We start from the raw sequence: 14,834 nt of genomic DNA, 5'->3' as shown, positions 1-14,834 counted from the left end.
ACAAAGCCATCACTTGGTTTATAGGCCTCTACAACTTACAATATTCTAATTTATTACGGCCACCAATAGCATATATAATACCATCTAAGACTCTTATACTAACGCCACTCGAACATTTATGCAACATGTTTCCATGTGTGAAGACTGGGATCATAACATTAGACGGATTTCAAATAACTATTTTCTGCTCTCTGATCATAACCTTCTACCTATACAATTGAGTTAAATGTAACATATTATAAATTTAAAAAATTGATTTAAATGTCTATTTACCGTGTATAAAAGGTTATTGAGTACACCGACACCAGGATTAATTCTCTTGTTGGACATACTAGCAACCCTTCCCCATTCTTGAACATTGATATCGAAAACAACCACACTATTAACTATAGAATAACTATCAATTCCACCAACCTAGAATTTAAAAAAAATACCTATGTTATATAAATAATATGAAATAAGCATTGGTGGGTTGGATGAATGGGAAGAAGGGGGAGGGGTGCACACCCAATTCTCAAGTTTTTTTTTACATTTTACACTATATCATTATCAAAATATTCTATGATTATTTTTTGTTTTCATTAATCATAATATGGAAATTGGTAGATGTCTTGACGTGATCATAATTCAAGTATTCAAAAATTAAAAGTATTATCCAATTTTCCTCTCCATTTACATTTTAAATTGGTTTGGTTTGAAAAAGTACTATAATAAATATTCACAAAAGAACATAATATACAAAACTATTAAGTAGGTACCTACTACATGTATGCATCATAATAATAGCTGCAAGGAAATAATAATGAAAAGCGAACCAAACAATTATTAGATTCTCAGCGGATTGATCAATGTATTGATTTCACAATTTTGTGTTTATTTTTTTTATTTGTTATTTATTTTTATTTGTGTCTGTCATCACCTTGTGGGAAAGTAAAAATGCTTAAATTTTCTTCAACAGCATCTTTTCTGATAGGGAATTTAATCTAGTTGGTACTTTGGGAGGGGGAGAGTGAAATCCACTACAGTGACCCACTTGTAACTTACTGTACATCAGCATGATATCCACTAACCCCATTTTTTTTTTATTTAATGATAATATTTTTACTATTGTTGCCGATCTGTGTGAAAAGGGATTATACCCACAAATATCTTTGGCAATACTTCATGGAAAATAATCAGTTTGGTTTAACTTACGACATATACACAGTGGTTTATTAAAGCAACTCCAAATTCAGATCCATAAATTCTCATGTGAGGCATTCGTATCCAACAAGGTTCTGTTAAAGACAAATCAAGAATTTTACTTATTATCAAGGCTGGGCATTAACGAGTTAAAAAGTTAAAGTTAAGTTAAAAAGTTAATTTTATTTTAACTTTTTAAATTAACTAGTTACTTTTGGCTTTTCATTAACATAACTGTTAACTTACTAAATTTCTTTCTTAATTAACGTGAAATTAACGAGTTAATTTTTCATTTTAAGAAGTAAGTTAAGTTAATTAATCGTGTTTTTAATTTTATAATATTTCACTATTTCAGTCTATTTCAGTCTATATTGTTTTCATGTCAAAAAATATGTATCATAAATTGTTTAAAGTTAAAATGTATATCATTCGAATCTAACTTATATGGAAATACTGAATGAAGTATTAACATTATATCCTATTATTTAGTTTTGGGTTGGGCAAAAATTAAATGCGCTAGCATTGTATAAACAAATTAACTTTTTTTAACTTACTAAAAAGTTAACAAAAAGTGTGAATTAACTTTTAACTTTTTGTTATTGGTGCATATTAACTTAACTTAACTGAGTTAAAAAAAATCATTAACTTGCCTAGCCTTGCTTATTATGTAGTCACCTTGTACTATTACAACAAATTGATTTTTCATTGATATGATTCTCCCAGTTCCATGGAGGTTCTGACTGATTTTTTAGGTGATTTTCCATTTGGTGGTAACTGGGTCATACCAGTAAATATAATTCTTTTTTAAACCCCAACGTAGCCTAAGAATAATCTAAAAAAAATAAATATATATCATAAATTTGTAAAAATAAATTAATCAATACAGAACCATACTTTGTTTAAGTTACCAGACCTCTGTGTACAGCAAATTTTATGTGGTATGGTGATTTTTGGGAGAGTCTTGATGAAATTGAAATGTAAAGCATAATTTACATAATTTTTACCTACAAATATAATAATTTTAAAATAATACTAAATTAAAAATAAAATAATTAATTAAGGAAAAACATACATTCAGGACTTATTTCAATGAGTGAATGTCCAACTACATTATTTAAAAGATATTCAGTTGGTATTATTGGCAATCTTACATGAGCCAGTACATTTTTGAAATATTGTTTTCTACTATCCGATTCGTGTTGTACCCAATTTATAACAGTTTCAAACACCTATAACACATAAATACAATTTAATGTATACATAATAAAATGTAGTAATATATAAACAGAGTTTCAATTTTTTTTTTTTTTTGCTCAATAGTACTAAATTTGCATAGCTGTATCTAATAACTAATACTTATAGGTTACTGATTTTATCACAGGGTGTCTTGTAAAGATAAGACAAAATAATAAAATATAAAATGTTTAATTTTAATACGCTTACATTTTGTTCCAGTGGAGCATTAAGGTCATTATTGGTAATTATTTCAATTAATTCTTCAGGAGATAAATATAAAAAATCATCATATTTAACCACTTCTCTGAAAATAATAATCACAATGTAGGTTAATAATAATTGAACAAGACAATTAACTTATGTAAATCATACAAAAACTGTGTTTTAATATATGCTTCAGAACATGCTTTCAATTTTGTACAGTCGTATAAGTCAGCAAATCGTTTGGTTTTAATACAATTGGACGAAGCCAATTGTGTTTCCAAAAATTTAGTACATTTATCTTTTACATAGTCCATTGACAAGAAATTTGCAGCTGATAACAAAACCTTGAGAATTTAACAAAAACAAAATAAAATAATTTTTATAAAAATATATAACAAATCAAATATAATAAATATTGTATCATACCAATACATTTTCTTCATTGACAATTATTTTTCCGGTGTAAATATAATTTATTAAGAGTTCCAAAGATGTATAATCTATAGATTTTTATATGAATGTGACCTTTATCCTTTTCATTAAAGTTAGTGAACATGACCAAGAAATATGGACAAGCTGATGCTAAAACAACTTTGTTTCCATAAATGATTCTACCGTCATCTGTTTCCATCTTTATATCACATAACAATTCATCTCTAAAAACAAACATATTTTGTTACATTTTAATTTTATAATAATTTTTAAATTATACTAAATTAAAAATAAATAGTTAATTAAGGAAAAACATACATTTAGGACTTATTTCAATGAGTGAATGTCCAACTACATTATTTAAAAGATATTCAGTTGGTATTAATGGCAATCTTACATAAGCTAGTACATTTTTGAAATATTGTTTTCTACTATCCAATTTGTGTTGTACCCAATTTATTACAGTTTCAAATACCTATAACACATAAATACAATTTAATTAATACATAACAAAATGTAGTTATATATGATCAGCACTTCATATTTTTTTTTATTTTGCTTAATACTATTAAATTTGCATAGAGGGACCTAATAATTAATACTTATAGGTTATTGGTTTCATCAAAGGGTGTCTTGTAGGGTTTTTGAGTAGTTTTTTTTTTTTATTACATGCTATGTCTTATCTACTAGGTATAAGTAGCATTAAAATCAAATTTTAAATATGGCTATTATATTTATCAATATATTATTTAAATTATAAATAATATTGTGAAAAGTTTTTATAGGCAGTTGAATTATATTTAATCTTATTATTTGTAATTTAATAGCTATAGACCATAGTTTATTGTAAGAAACATAAAACATAAAAATATATAACACCTTTAGACATTTAATACGTTATGCGTATGATATGATTATTTGGGTTTATCAACTATCCATACACGGGACAACCACCAATGTAATATTTGATATTGTGCAAAACGTAATTCATATTTAAGCGGTCACAGTATAAGTTATATCACACTTATACTTATAGCAAATTGAATCATTTTCAGCCCAAAATAATAAAACATAAAAATTTGTAGTTTTAGTTTGCTTACATTTTGTTCTAATGGAGCATTATGGTCATAACTGGAAATTATTTTAATTGATTCTTCAGGAGATGAACATAAAAAATCATCATATTTAATCACTTCTTTGAAAATAATAATCATAATATAGGTAGGTATGTATACAGTTTAATAATTGAACAAGACAATTAATTTATGTAAATCATACTTAAACTGAGTTTTAATATAATATGCTTCAGAACATGCTTTCAATTCTGTACAGTTGTATAAGTCAGCAAATCGGTAGATTCCAATGCCATTGGAAGGATCCAATTGTGTTCCCAAAATGTCAGTACATATATCTTTTATATAGTCTATTGACAAAACATTTGCAGCTGCTAACAAATCCTTGATAAATCAACAACAACAAATTTAAATAATTTTTATAAAAATATATAACAAATCAAATATAATAAATATTGTATCATACCAATACATTTTCTTCATTGACAATTATTTTTCCAGTGTAAATACAATTTATTATGAGTTCCAAAAAGGTATTATCTAAAGATTTTATATAAATTTGATCTTTATGCTTTTCTTTAAGTTAGTGAACATGGCCAGGAAATATGGACAAGCTGATGCTAAAACAACTTTGTGTCCATAAATGATTCTACCATCATCTGTTTCCACCTTTATATCACATAAAAATTCATCTCTAAAAACAAACATATTTATTACATATTAATTTTGCTAGCCACTAAATTAAGTCACTACATACTATCGTAGAGTTTGCAGGACTCTAAATACTTCTACCGCGAGTGAGCTATTTTGAAATGATATAGATTTGCATTTTTTACCTCCACATGGTAAATGTTGCATTGCTTTTTCATCCATCTCTGTAATTCATATATTTATTGTTATATTCTGTGTATAGTCTTTTAAAATACGGTAAAAATGTTTATGCACTACATTTATCTATATTTATTGAGTATTATCAAGTTTAAGTTAGTAAGGTGTAAACCAAAATTTAAAAGACAAGATAAACACCAGTAATATAATTCCAATAAATACTAATTTTTTAAGAAACTAAAAATTTGCAATAAATATAAATCATGGTTTAAAAACTTACAAGTAATTAAAATAATGTGCCTATATTATTATAGGTCTTATGCAAGCATGTGAAAATTATACAATATTGCTTTTAATATTATTAAATATAATTTAGCATAACATTGTAAATTATTGGACATAAAAAATATTGGTTTAAATATGCGTACAACACAAAAAAACAATTGTTTGAATAATTTAATTTAAAAAAAATATGGCATTGGCGCCTAATATCACTTAATTAATTAATGATATGAATATTACGAATAGCATACATTTGAATGAACGGTTTTTAATTTTAAAATAGTATTTAGGTCATTAATTATATATTAGTATCATAATATTATTTTTTTATTTAAATTTTGCTATTAAATAGTTAATAGCATACACCAAAAAAAAAAAATGTTTATCCATTTAAGTTTTTTAATTACATTTCTTTTTTATAAACTTGTATATTTTTAAAGTCAACTAACTAATAGTGACTTCACTTGGTTAAAAATCATTTTTTTTTTATAGAAAACGTGTAATAAATTAAACCTAACTTTTTTAAAACTAACAAATATACTTAATAATTTAATAAAGATCTTACAGTTTTAAATAAATGTATGTGTTCAAATAAAACCAGTAAGTACTTATATTATATTTTAATAGGAACTTTAATTGACAGCAAAATCAAACTATATAAATTACAATTTTGAATTTGATTACCTACATAGTACACTAAATCATTAAAACCAAATTCATTATTAGAATAGTATTAAATTATACACATATAATATCAAATATTATTTGATGCATTTGTAATTCTCTGAATAAATAAAAATGTATTAATAATACCTAAGTAATAACTATTAATTCATAATGATTAATGAGTATACAAAAGAGTACGGGATGCTGAGAATATAGTAATATTTATCCTCGTATTTATCTTTTATCCATGATGCAGTTATCCCTAATATAATATTGTATTCTGTGAAAATTCAATATTATGACCATAGTTATAAATTATAATTATTTTACTTATCAATTTATTATAAAATGTATAATATTGATGTTCATTCTATATAAATTTAATTTATTGCAATATTTTACTACATAATACAGTTTTCTTACTCCTTTATTTGTTTATAGAAATAATGAATTCTCTATATTATTATCTATCTTAATTAGAATCAGAGTGGAAGGATGAATGTATTGATTATACAGTGATGTGTGTGGTTTTTTTTTATTTATTAATTTTTATTTTTGTTATATCTGTCATCACGTTTGGGAATTGAGGCAGTAAATATGCTTCGATTTTCTTCAACAGTATCTTGTTTGATGGGAAAGTAAATCTAGTTGGTGCATTCAGGAGTACAAAATTTCCAATATTTTTCAAAGGCACCGGGAAAAACAACATAAGGAAAAACGAGAATTTTTACGCAAAATCGGTTTTCCACAAAATCGTGATTTTTTCGTATTTTGTCTAAATTTGAACTTTAAATGCTTATAAATAAAAACTGTGACTAAGGATTTTTAATTTTGTTCATCTGCCTTTGAAACAATAACCTAGGAGCTTTCTATTAAATTTTCAAGCTTTTTTACTTAACAGATACAATTTTATTGATATTTATAGAAAAAAAAACTAAAAAAAATGGAAATTGACAATGTCCGTAAACAGCTCAAATTTAAGTCAAAATATTTATGGTGTATAGGAAATGCAATTATAAACACTCAGTCAAAATTGCATGTTCCTACGGTCATTTGTTTTAGAGTTACACCAAAAACCAAAATCGATTTTCTCAAAAACAGATTTTGCGTAAAAATTCTCGTTTTTCACGTCGCTTTTGAAAACTACTGGGAAATTTTTACTTTTGACCCCCCCAAAGTACCAACTAGATTCATTTTCCTATCAGAAAAGTTACTGTTGAAGAAAATCCAAGCACTTTTACTGTCCTAAAATGTGATAACAGACACAAAAATAAAAAAAAAAATTAAAAAATAAAAAAAAAACACACATCATTGAAAAAAACAATACATTCATCGTTCCACTCAGAATCTAAGATATAAATAAAATATTTATGATTCAAAAATATTTTTTTTTTATATAGTTATCGCTTCGCTCAGAATCTAAAATAATAAAACCTAACTTATGCCAATGGGCTTAAATCCGCCACTGTTGACCTAACAAGTCATGGTTTGTTTTTGCATTACGACGAAATAAGATAGTCGTTCAATGAGACATCGTTAATTAACAGATTTCTAAATCTCTAATAGAATTAACATTTCAAACGCTCGAACTAATTTAATTTAAGTTTCGCCGAATATTGTTTTTTGTTAATGATAAGAAAACAAATGACGAATCTTGTATTACATTTTAAAATCTTAGATTTAATTTGAAAACATTTTTTGAATTTCCAATTCTAAATAATCAACTTATTTTCGAGATTTTCACGAATTGTGTAAAAATTCCAACTTCGGACGCTGATAATAAAACATTTTGGATTTACGATCAACTTTTTTTTTAATGTCCACCAAAAAAAACTTATGAAGAACTTTGTATTACATTTTCGAGACTTTTGACATGTCAAAAAAATGTTTAATAATTATAACAAAACGTATAGTCTAAATTCTCTTATGCAGATATATATATATATATATATAATATAATATATAATGCTCAAAAAGATTCAAAATATATATGGTGTAATATATTAAATTTTAATGTATACATTCACTGAAAATTGCATTTATTTACGGATATTTTTGTTTGGAGTTATACCAAAAAACAAAACCGGTTTTGCATAAAAATGTCCATTTTTCTAATTGTATTTTCTATGTTCACATACATTAACAATCAATTTATGAAGTAAATATGGTCACATGAAGTATGAGACAATGTGACATTATTTTGTTATTTGAAAATCACAATCAATTGTATTATAATAATATCGTTATTACTAGGGCAGTGACGTTGCTGCATTTGCATGTTTTTTGTAAATGCTTATATTTATTGCTGAGTGAGATTTGAATATTATGTTTCGTTAAACTCTTAATTTAACCCGTCAGTGGTCGCAATGTGAGCGCGGCGCTCACCTCGTTAGTATTTTGAGAGCCACTTGGGTATTTATTTATTACTTGATTCATCTGATACTCTTTATACCTTCAATCGAAACATGTTTAAAAATACTTTTGCAAATATATTAATTTTATAGATAATCCTCGATTAGATATCGACATGCAATGTTGTTAATATCCATAAATTGAGCATTGCACTCACTCAATAGATAGACCTAATACTATTTCGTAAACGCATACGGTTAAACCTATTTTTAAGGAGCACACAATATTCATATGCGTACTTTATAATAATTAGCAAAATATTCCAGACCACTATAGGGCCAAGTTGAATGATAATGATTTTATTATGTATAAACAATTATAAATTAGTTTTTAGTAGTGAACAATTTATAATTAAGAAAAATTGTAAGAACATTTTTTGTAAAAGATTAAAATATAAATAATTTGTTGTTGGTTTCAATATTTATAATATGTTCATTGTATAATCAATAATGATTAAATAAACAACGAGTTAGCGCTCACTCAATACCAATGGCGGAACTCTGCATAGCGATACCAACGACGGGTTAAACAAAAAGCCAGCCGGTATATTAGTTAGGGGGGTATGTGCTGCTGATAAAATTCTACCAAAAAATTGACCCTAGTTGCCGCTAGTGTCCTAAGCACACTGCGCTAGATAAAACTAATTTTGTTTTATATCTAGTTTTGTCATGCCGGCTCGTTCACTTGGTTATTTATGATTGGATACTTAATTCATCGTATCGTATCACAATGTATTATTAAGCATGTTTTAAATAAATAATAACTGTCCAAAAAAGTTATAAAAATTAGATGAGTTTTTGTCAGTGGCGTATTTGGGCCGGGGCCCCCAAATTAAGTCCAATTTGGGGGGGGGAGGCACAGGACCTGTACCATTACATAAAAAAAATATTCAAAATTTAGGTGCATTGAAAATAATTTGATTATGAAAAATACGAAAAAAAATTGTACAGCGACAGCGTATAATCATACGTCATTAGTTCTTCAAATGGGTGGCTAAATTAACTATCATTTCTTAATATTATTTGCTCGATGATATAGATAAAATTGAATGCGCTTCGCGGTAATAATAGCAATACCACGACGACTACGAACTGCTGACGCCTGTCGGCAGTACCTACGAATTGCAACATTCTTAGTATTTTATAATCGAGTTATATTTAGTATAACTACTCGCCGAAAATGTTGATCATAGTTGAGTATATTGTTGTTACCTTGCGTCTTGAGTGCTGCGTGCATGTTATTATTTGTCATGAATTATAACTTATTGAAATTAAATTTTGAATTATTATCGATTTAACATACTGTCGATTAATAATGTCTAAACTTGTACATTTAAGTGGAAGTTTAAAAAGGAAATTAAAATCACAGCGTATTTGCGTATTGAAAAAGAAAAATCATTCGCGCGAATAAATGTTTTTTTTTAATATAGATTGTTTTGCAAATGATTCAAGTTTAAGTACCACGCCTATGAAATCTGCGCCTGCGGAAACAACTGATATCGTAAGTAAATTATTTTTTTCCTGGCTATCCAATAGTTCAAATAAAATAAATGCGGCATAAATATTAAATAGTATTAGAATTTATGTGATAATGTTGCATATTATTTAGAGTAATTAGATCTTTTAGACGTAATCCTTTTTTTTTTAGATTTTGAGTGAACAAAAATTATATTGGTTTTAAGCGTTTCGTTTAAATTTTTTTAAACTTTTTATTTTTATTAATATCGATTTTTATTTCTGTGGTTTGTCAATTATTTCCATCGAAAATAAGCGGACACAGAAATTAAATTTGGATGAAGTCATTGACATGTTTGCCCTATTGTTTGCCCGAGTGAAGGCTAAGAAAGTTAATTTTTAATTACATTATATAATATAATACTTAATATTATTCTACTGTCGTTGTTTTTATAAATTAATAAATTTTTAAGCAGTAAAATAATACAGGTACCTTCGCATGCATTTTTTTTTACCTCATAGAATCGCCGTTTAATTTTTACATTAAAGAGGGCCTCCAACTTTTATAGGCCCCAGGGCCACAAAGTTTCATGCCACGCCACTGGTTTTTGTACCTACCTAATATGACTTTTTGGTAGGTATAGGTGGGTGATGTTAACTATTAACCACCAACTGAAAAATGTCAAACCGCCTCTGATCGCAACCGTACGAAACGCGAATTAACGTTATACCTACATCGTCGTCGTGTTGTGTTTCTCTTCTGTTATTCAATTAATCGCCTGAGGGCTTATTACTACTCGGAGAAGGCTTATACGCGCGATTAATATCGTTTTCGGTCATTCGACGACAAAAACGACGTCAAAACACAGCTAGTCTGCCCGCGCGCGATCGCTGGACAGATATTAATATTATTATCATTTAATGCATTATCAATTTAATCATCGTCGTCGTAGTCGCCGCCGCCGTTTTCTCGAACGATTTCTGATCAGATCCCCCTCGAGATTATTTTTCATTAAACCGATTATTGTAATAATAATATAAGCGATAGGACGTGCAGGTGGGTGGGTATAGGTATACTCGAAAACATTAAAGACGATACCGAATTCTCGTCGAGCCCGTCATTCTCACCGACGGATAGATAAGACGATACCATCGTTTTAATATTATTCTATCATTACCATTATTCGACGGACGACGCAGGTAAATTAATAATGCCTAATATATATACGCACGAGGATGTAGATGACGTAATTGTTTTGGACAGTTTCTCGAAGAATGACATTTTGCGGGCTTTGAGCAGAGAGTTCCACGTGACAACATCAGAATGTTGTTGTTCACTTGACCGTTTGAGATTAGAAAAAACCTTCGGGATTCCGTCTAAGCGGTCTGAAAATTGGGTATTCGGAAAAAAACGCCCCGTACTAACTAAATACATAACGCATTTTCACTATAGTGTACATTTTATAATTTAATATTAACCTAACCTTTTTTGGACATATTAGATTATAATATATATATATATATATATATATATATATACGTATAGTATATAATTTTACATCATAATAATATTTAATAAAATAATACACCAAATATTTATTAAACTATAGATATAATTAATATACATTTGAAATATAAGAGATTAAAGTATATTATAGTGGGTAATAAAAGTAATTGACATTTGACTTTATCTTAAAAATTATGAAGGTGTTATATTTTATTGTAGACTCTATCTGGACACTAGTCTTGGTATCTGAGCGGGACGTAGGTATCTACAACATTGTATAATTAAAAATGTGTTTTTTCGTTTAGGTATATAGTTATTGTTGTGATCGTTTTAAATTAAAAGTGTGTACGGTGTACCTACAGTATGATAATATTATTATATATAATATTATTCTCTTCAGTACGAATTTTTCGTTCATCTAGTTATCATTTTGTCGTAGCGTTTTGATTATTTTGAATTAAAAGTGCGAATATAAAATGGAAGTGATTCGTAATAATGATAAAAAAAAAACCTCAAATTCCATACGGTGGATATTTGAACAGCGTTCAAAAAGAATGGAAAACTATGATTCGTCGTAGATGTACTAAATCAAGTTCAATGAAGTGTTAAAACAATATTGTTAACATTAATGTTTTAACACTTTAACAGTTTATTAATTTACAAAATATTAAACTAGTATTTTAGAACATTATATATTTTATGGTTATAGATGTTATGTTAAAGAAGTGTTAGGTGCATTGATAAATGTAATGATTATATTATGATTATATTTAACTATGTAAATCATAATAAAAAAGAATAATGTATTTAGTTGGTACGGGGCTTTTTTTTCCTAGATTCGGAAATTGCCGACATCAAAATATCCTACAGTTATCGTTATTAATTTTAAGTGCTGCGAAAAATGCCTTTAAGCACTCAAAATGTCAAATATGTCTTGGGCCGACAATTATAATAATATGTCCTATTAAATATATATAAAGTTATGCCGTGTTTAGTCAAGAGGCTCCTGCGACTTAAGCGGTCGGCCTCTGCAGTGACTACACCACCGAAATCGACAGCGTAAAGTAAAATTGTATAATTTTATGTAAACTTCACATAATACTATAATCCTATATATTTTCGTCAATTAATTAATTTGTCATAATTATTTATCTATTTTTGTTTCTTCTTTTTTTAATGTTCATTGAATGTATTATTTTAAAGGACTTAAGTCCGTTAAATTAATCATAAATAAAAAAAAATATATATATATGGATATATAAGGATCAATTGGGCCCCGGGATACCATACACTTAGTGGGCCCCCTTTCAACGTTAACTTCGAAATAATTGTACCATTACATATATTGACTGACGACTTTATATTATTGTATAATTTTTTACATAATATGTCATTGTACACGGGTTTTTTTTAACAATTATCATTATGGATCGATGATATGGAATTTCGTTAAGACAAAAAAAGACGTGATTCTTTATTTTTGACAGGAAATTTTTTTAAACACGCAGTTGTATACCAATAATAAAATTGACTTTATTTTTTCAAATGGTATATTTTTTTATGGATTCTGGTAAAGCTTTTTTCTGAACATTTTGACAGTCAATTGATCAATTTTGGTTTGCTGGGTTATTAACTATGGTCCTCTAAAGTTTAGTACATTATGCATTAATACCTTTAACCGAAATACCCAATTTACAAGAGCTAAAAAAAATTTTCTTATGAATACCTTTTTATATACTTATTTCGGTAATCTAAAATGCTCAAAAAAAAAAGAAAACAAACAAACAAAATTTTTGGTAAACATAGGTAGTTGATTATTTATAGTAATTTTTCGTGACATAAAATTGAGAACAATAAATTTTATTTTATAATTATTAATAATGATTTACCTACTATACCTACCTGCTTAAATAATTTTTTTTTTTGAAAACTGTATTGGACGCGTAAAAAAAATATATTTCGGGGATAAAGACGGGCCCCGGGACCGTGCCTCCCTTGCCCCCCCCCCCCCCCATTAATCCGGGCTTGGTGACCCTGCAGTGATTGGTAACGACGTCTCGGACTCTCGGTTACCGATCAACGAGAGAAATACACGAATAATAACAGAGAATAAGATCAGTGATAATAATATCGGCACAATGATAATCAACAATAAATTATGATAATACAAGGTACGATATTTACGCGCGTCTCCCACGTCGTGTTTTGGCGGCGACTTGACGGTTGACAACTCTGGTGTGTGGTGCGGCGGGGGGCGAGTGACGGCGACAATACGCCCACTGACGTCCACGTCCACACACGTAGCGGCCACGATGAATTTATTAATGTCCGCCATCCTGTCTTGAATACCGTCTACGGGCGTCGGGCTCGATCAGAGCCGTACACCGAATCGTCCGTACCTATTACAGGCGACTCGTAGGTTCCCGTAAAACCAAACAACGGTCGTTCAACATCGAGCGACAACATGAGCGGCGTAACGACGCGTAAAAGAAGACACGGTCGCGGGGAAACGACTAAACGAGGAGCCGCGGACCGACAAAGGTCGTTGGACAACTACAACTGGGTGAGGTACTGAGGTGTTCACGGGGTCCGCGGCGGACGTGCGTTACTGGCGACGGCACACTAGACGAGCGGTGACGGACGGCACGACCGGTTCGCAGACCAGTGCCCCGGCGGCGGCGGCGGCCGTGCATCGACTGCGCCGCGCCAACGTGCCCCACCCAAAAAATTGAGAAGAAAGAAGAAAAATGTATGTTAAACTATTGAAATTAAAATCGAATAGGTATTTCTTCCATCATGATATGAGTTGGTACTTGGTATAGTTTGTATATTATCGAAAAAAATGTCTTATCAAATACGGATGCTCCTAGAATAATATACTGTAATATACTCGGGAGCTTGGTACCTACTATCGTAGTTCTAATAGTAGATAAGTGGCTGCCAAGATATTATAGATACAGGTCGCAGACAATTTGTTTGATGTTGAAGTCGTGGTTGATAATAAATAAAAGACAGTTGTTGTTTTATTGTGAATTTTATTATATTGTTGATAATTTTTCCAAGTCCAAAATATGCTCGTACAGAGTGGCGTGAAGGTGCTTGCACTAATGGGTGGTAGTACACGTCTGAAAACAGGCCGATTCGGGCTCCCTTTTATATGCAGTTCCCCGTACCCCTTGCCTATAGATACTGTATCTCGGCTCACGGATGCGATTGGTGTGAACATCGTTACAGCCCACGCATATTATGACTTCCAGTATAATTCTGTGTATTAAATTTGAAATAATCTTTTTAATATAATTTTAATATTTTTATAAAGACTATCGTCGCGTACAGCGTACAGCGTTGTAATCAAAATAATCATAATATAGTATATATTTTTATATTTGAACATCTGTCGTATACAGAGCAAATTATGGTTCAGTGAGTTCCTAATATCTACCGTCTCTTAACCAAGGTCCAAGACATTAAAATGTAATATTATTTACTAAACAGAAAGAACCCTTTCCTCCGTTTCTATTATCCGATTTATGCCGAATCAGTGGCGTATACATAACT

The 14,834-nt window shown here is 29.0% G+C and overlaps 1 pseudogene; it reads right to left on the bottom strand.

Annotated features, from left to right (window-relative positions):
* Positions 1 to 1,141: 1,141 nt before the first annotated feature.
* Positions 1,142 to 14,014, bottom strand: LOC132936100 (kelch-like protein 2; annotated as a pseudogene).
* Positions 14,015 to 14,834: the final 820 nt, after the last annotated feature.

The sequence above is a fragment of the Metopolophium dirhodum genome, chromosome 1 (assembly GCF_019925205.1).
Source record: "Metopolophium dirhodum isolate CAU chromosome 1, ASM1992520v1, whole genome shotgun sequence".
Taxonomy (NCBI): domain Eukaryota; kingdom Metazoa; phylum Arthropoda; class Insecta; order Hemiptera; family Aphididae; genus Metopolophium; species Metopolophium dirhodum.
The sequence above is the reverse complement of the archived record's forward strand: the minus strand, read 5'-3'. Positions and strand labels throughout refer to the sequence as shown.